Source organism: Oryzias latipes, chromosome 3 (genome assembly GCF_053564925.1).
Source record: "Oryzias latipes strain Hd-rR chromosome 3, Olatipes_Hd-rR_3.1".
Taxonomy (NCBI): domain Eukaryota; kingdom Metazoa; phylum Chordata; class Actinopteri; order Beloniformes; family Adrianichthyidae; genus Oryzias; species Oryzias latipes.
The window spans coordinates 38,398,833-38,405,235 of NC_136239.1; the positions used below are offsets into that span (position 1 = coordinate 38,398,833).

Genomic DNA, 6,403 nt, shown 5'->3' on the forward strand with positions numbered 1-6,403 from the left:
CACATAGAATGGGGCAAAAAAGTATTTAGTCAGCCAGCAGTTGTGCAATTTCTCCCACTGAAAAAGATGAGAGAAAGTCTGCGCCTTCTTTGCACTATACGCTTCAGCATCAACTGACCCCTCTCCATCAGGTTATGTGACCTACCACTTCATGGTTGAGCTGCTGTTGTTCCCAAACTCTTCCATTTTGTTCCGATAGAGCTGTGACTGTGGAATATTTAGGATTGAGGAAATTTCCTGATTGGATTTGTTGATTGAATTCACTGAGCTCCTGAGAGCGGCCCATTCGTTCACAAATGTTTTTAAAAACAGTCTGCACTCCTGAGGGTTTGATTTTACACACCTGTGGCCAGGCCAAGTGATGAGGACACCTTATTCTTATCATTTGGATGGGCGAGCGAATGCTTTTGGTAATACAATGTATTAGTAAAACAGACTTTTGGGAACTATAGCTGCAACTTGTATTTCTTCAACCATCCTGTTTTTGATGGGAATGGAATGGCCTCAAGAGGGCGCTACAGAAGTTCAAATTTCTCAAACAGTGCTGGCTTGTTTGATGAATCCTAAAATGATGCCTGGTTGTGTTTCTACCGTCTATTGGTATGGAAAAATGGACATAAGTTAGAAATATTGTCAGGCAGCTCAAAAACGTTGCTTCTCTGTGTTACACCAGTTTGTTGTTGAAATTATTTTTGTTATCAATGTTTTTGGTAACAAAATGACTGCTTAATAGTTTTGATCTTTAATAACAGTAATTATAATATTGTAATTATTAATATGATAATTTACTATAATATTTTGCATAGTTCATCCAAGGTTGGTATCAAATGTTACGTTCTGTAGTCAAATTGATTTAATCAAGTTTTCTCTTAGAGTAAAATGTGTAGTTAAAATATTCTTCCCTCTTAAAAGGCTGTAAAATGCACAAGAAGAAAAAGTTTGAATGTCCCGAAAAACGTTTACACATGATTTTACGTATGTTTTTTTTGTTGTTTTTTTTTGAATAATAGACATCTAACAGCAACTAGACATGCATTTCTTCCATCAAGAGGCACAAACTCTGTAAACCGACTCCAGCTGTGATACTGAACAAACCCTGAGGCCCATCAGGGAGGAACTGGCTTTAACTGTGGTTCCTCTCATGTCCTCATGAGGGTTCAGAAGTTAACCGTCGCTCCATGCAGGTGCAGACTTTCATTTCCAGCTCCTGTTGTGTTGTCTCGTACAAACATGATATGAAAAGGCTGCTGGGAAATTTGTGAGCTGCAGATCTGAACCATAACAGATAGATGCATTACCCAAGAACGTTCCCTCTGAGAAAACATAGTAAGAAAACTCAACCTTTTATTAAATTTAGAATTCAGTTTGGGTGAAATGTATTTAAGTTGAATTTGAGACAACCATTGATTTGGAATTCATGTGTAGATGCTTCATGTTTTCAATGAGAAAAACAGACAAAAATGATAGAAATAAAAGACTTGGAGCTGCACAGAGGACGAGTGGTGAAGACTGTCAGCTCACAGAGTCCTTTTTGTGTGTAGATCGATGCAAAAACATGTTTCATATTGTTGACTTTAGGTTTTTAACATTTCCGTCTGTGTTTTGATTCCCTGTAAGGTCCCTTACCCCCACAGATGTAGGTAGACAGAGTAACCCTTGTGTTATCCTAGGCACTTTACCATTGGGAGTTGGGTCATCTAGACCCACTAGACAGTGCTCTGAACCTTTTTTCTTCAATGATTTGTGATCTTCACTGGTGTCCATGGATTACATGAAATCTTTCCACCTTTATCCACCTTTGTCATTGTAGGGGGAACACGTCAATGTAAGGGTGGGCTCATCTAAGATAGCACAAGGGATAAGAGATTAAATGCGACAGAAGACTTACAGCAAGAATTAAAAATAGAAAAAGTAACAGATACATAGTCAGGGTTTGTGTGGATTGTGCTAAAGGAAACTATATTTTAATCTGCACTTGGTCAAGAAATAATGCCAGAACTTTAACGTGTTACCTTTCCGATAAAAACAGGTGATGAGAGTTGATTAAAACGCAGGTGTTATCGATATTGGTCATGGGAACTTTTTACATGTCTGTAAATGCATCATTTGAGGATAAAAATAATTGAAAAAATTATTTTACAGTGGTTTTATCTGAGTCATTTTTCCTGAAATGATCAAATTACAGTCGCAACTTGTGCCAGACGTGATCTAGTCATCATTGAAAATAATCTTAGGTTATTATTTATTTTTTTGCTTAAATATATTTGCACTGTGGCGAGGTGGTTCAATAATAAGCTGGGACCTTTCTGTGTGGAGTTTGCATGTTCTCCAGGCTTTGCATTATATTTTTTATTTCTTAAAAGTCACTATTGTCAGAAACCATTCAAAAGAAAACATTGTTGAACGCTCAGAAAATCCTGACTTTGAAGGTATATCATGAGGAATCCTTAGGAGTTTAACAGATTAATTGAAGAAGTTGATTTAAATTCATTTTGGGCTAAAAAGAAGCTAAATAAATGTAAACTTTCAGTCAAACTGGGCAGACATTTAAAGAGAATAAATACTTTATTTATTAGAGTTTTGACAAAGCTGTCTTTGATAACTTTACATTCAAAATCTTTATTTTTGGAATAAGGCTTCAGCTTCTGTTTATTAAAACCAATGAAAAGATCTTATTTCATGAAAAAAACACAGGAAAATCTTGTCATAAGTACTACAGTAATGAGATAAAACAGAGAATATACGTATATAGCTTTTTTGGTTAACCAGTTTTTTCTAAAAATGAGAAAAGGGATGTTTGTTATCCAGGTCAAATATAGTTCATGTCCTGATTACACAAAGTGACATTTCACAGCCACAACACTGAAACAAAAATATCCAAATGATGCCGTTTCACATGCAGGTTTCTCAGGCCAGTGTGAGCTGGAGACGGGGGCAGACGCGAGTGAGTCAGCCGATGTGAAAAGACGACGTGCAGGTAGAAAGTCTGTGATTATGTGAAACCAGACGAGCTTTTTTTGCAGGAAGGAGCCAGACGGTCAGGCCTGCCTCGACACGCTCTCTGCTCGCTGCAAACTGCTGTCTGGAATGTCCGCCCACCAAAACGGGAGACGAAAATGTCAGCCCCTAACCAATGCATGAATCAATACAGCAGTGGGATCCCTCCCCCAAAAAACCTCTGGGGTGTTTAGGTTTGTAAAAGCAACCAATGTGGTAAAAAGGCTCCCAGCATGGCTGCTCTCCTTTGTGTCATTTCGCATTTGTATTCACACGCAGGTCTCATGCTTCACAGCGTTACAATCTCCAGCTGCTCTCATATAGAGAGGCAAGCAGCCGTTGCCATAGCGACAAAGCCCAGCAGAAGAGGACCCAGGTGTTTGTAATTTTGGTTTAAGATTGACTTATTAATCCACACACGATCCATATTCACTGTCATTGCTGTTCCATACATTTGTTGTTGTTTTTAAGGTGGTTATTACTGAAATGGTCATCATTGAAATATCTAGAAATAAACCAATTGATCAATCAAAATCAAAACTAAACACTATGTAATTATAGAGCTGAAGCGTTGCATGATACCCATCTACATCCATCCATCATGGGGATGTCTGGATTCCAGTCTGTCAGAGGCTCCAATGTCAAGGGTCAAGAAGGCCCTGGTTCAAATCCCGGCTGGAACCTTTCTGTGTGGAGTTTGCATTTTCTCCTGGTGCATGCGTGGGTTTAGTCTGGGGACTCGGGCTTTCTCCCTCTGCTTCATAGCTTAACTGGTATCTCTACAGAGACCTTAGGTTTGCATGTGAGTGTGTGACCCTGCAACAGCCTAGTGACCTCTTTAGGGTGTACCCTGCCTTCGCCCAACAGGAGCTGGGTTGGCTCCCGGGACCCCAAAAGTGACACAGGATTGATGGATGGATGTTCAATTCAGTTTTTTGATCCATTATAGAATTCATAATTATATCATTTTATTCTTATATACTGTACATCCAATTTAAGAAGTATGTAAGAAATATCATTCTTATATTTGAGATTTTCCTTCAAATAGAGGAAGTACATTGGATCATACCTAAAGTAAAGAGTTAAACTTTGTGCTCTGTACTTTTCGAATAGTGCATACTTTGGTGGACTCTAAAATTAACCCAGCTGTAATAAATGGTATTACTCTAGTCCAGGCATTGAGAGATGAAACTATGAATACCTCACTTAAAGAAATCATATGGCCAAAGGCGTTCATTTGAGCTTAAATGGCGCCCAGAATGGTGTTTACTGGTCGGACATCGCCTTTGTGTACGATGTAAGGTCAAGCAAAGCAAAGACAAACAGGCAGTTTTTATCCAACTGGAGTAAATATTTTAAACATGACTAAGAAGAAAATAAAAAAACTTTAAAAATTTAAGTCTGGACTGTGTTTGAAATTTGCTGTGCTGTGGGAATGTAGTGTTTTCTTTCAGGTAAATGTCTTTTTTTAATTCTGATTTAACAATTTTAACACTCTTGTGAATTGTCTATCCTAGTTCTTTAATAACTGATGCACCTTTTGATTAGCTGTAAACTAATTGGTTATCATTTTTTCTTTTCATTGACCGATTGATGCCCTTTTTATTATTACACTATTGTTTTTAGTCATAAAGTTTATCAAGCAAAATTAATGTTTCGGTGTATGAATGATGCACTGACCAAAGAACACTATTTAAAAACGTTGTTGTGGTTGTAGACTTAACCTGGCGGCTTGTGTATTGGAAACTCTGTGGAAAGTTTTCTTTTCCCATACTGCGGGACAATATAATCCCATTATAGTTTTAAAACCTCCTTTGGATATTCCTCACATGCGTGTTTTGATCACATTAGTGGATTTTGACACTTTTCTTGAGACCCATAAGTGATTTTGGTCTTGTTGATTATTATCCTTGCAGCTCGGGACTGTTATTGGACACAATAAAGTACTATTTATCTATCTATATAATGTTTTTTTTTTATTGGAAGGTATATTTCTGTATTTCCATTGGTAAATTTGTAAGAGATCTGAAAAGATGAGGAGTATTTTGGTCTTCATCACATTCAGTGGAGGCAAAACGGTACTTTTTCACCAGAGCTGCTTTGGGACTGAGTAGTTCAGGGTATAAAATGTGTTTCCCCTTTTGGACAAATGGGGGTTTTCCATTGCCTTCATGAGATACAGTTACATTCACAATGTACATAGTACACTATTTTATGCTGAAATTGTCTTGGTGGAATTTGTTTTCCGCCCGTGAGGGATGCACTTTGTTTCACCTTTTTTTTTTTTCTTCAAACATCCAAAATTGCCCTTTTGCATACAGACAAGTAGAGCAGCACAGACGTGGAGCAGGAAACAGCAACACATGTAAGAACTTTCATCTCTTGAGAATATTGCACTGAAGCTAGAAGTCTGAGCCACAGCGGCTGCATCTCTGCTGGTGTCAGGTGCGAAGGCCCACGGAGCACAAAAAATGCAGGATTTCACCACAAATCGAACCTAAACTTTCAGGTTCAAGAAGCAAGAACAAGCCTGGATTCTTCCTTATGGAGTAAACACCCAACAAGCCCCTGCATGCACTGGAAATTGCACAACTCCCATCACAATGCTGCATATTTTCAGGCACGTACAACAATTTGAGGGGTTTTGAGGGATCATGGTTGATCCACTGCAGGTGGAAACCCATAATTGCTGTTAATAATTAATTTGCAGTTGTCTCACAGACAGCTTGACTTCCCGTTTAGACTTTGTTTATTTAGCCCAAGCATGAATATTGTGAGAGGAAATCCCCCTGAGGCATCGTTATGGTCACCAGAGTGGGATATTACTGGCTGCTGACATTTATAGGCAAACATTTGCCCTCCCCCTCACTCTGTAAATGCCGAGTTTGTCTTTTTAACAGTTTGTCTATAGAGGAGTCCAGACATCCACAGAACTTGATGTGGCCTTGCATGAGGATGATGATAAACCTGCTTTGCTGACTTTTGCCTCTGCAGTCTCCCACAGTCTGAGTCCCATCGTTTTTATCCATTTTAGCCATTGATAACTGGACTGAGTGGCTCCTCCCCCTTGGCGTTCCAAACAGGAAGTACCCGCTGGCTCCAAGAAGCCATAATCCCATAGATAAAAATAACTAAGTTACTATTGGTCAGAATAACCATTCTTGTTCTAATTCCTTTTTTTTCTCTACATAGAAATCCTATTTTTTATTTTTCGGTTGTTTGTCATTCAAGTTATATCAGATGCCCCAATCTAAGAAGGTGGAGTCTGCGAGCCCCCACGTCCAACGTTCCAGTGGTAAGGGTCCGGACTTCCAACAAGCTCCCTTCTGATTGGTGAGAGTGGTTGTAATAGAAATGTTGTTTTATACCGACATGGACCAATCACTGGCAATTCCTGGTTCCAACA

The 6,403-nt window shown here is 38.7% G+C and overlaps 1 long non-coding RNA gene across 1 annotated transcript; it reads left to right on the forward strand.

Annotated features, from left to right (window-relative positions):
* The first annotated feature begins 1,045 nt into the window (after nucleotides 1-1,045).
* LOC144991034 (uncharacterized) lies at nucleotides 1,046-3,165 on the forward strand. Its single transcript, XR_013654947.1, has 3 exons — nucleotides 1,046-1,184; nucleotides 2,903-2,944; nucleotides 3,024-3,165. It is a non-coding gene; the product is annotated as an uncharacterized LOC144991034 (long non-coding RNA).
* The last annotated feature ends 3,238 nt before the right edge of the window (nucleotides 3,166-6,403 follow it).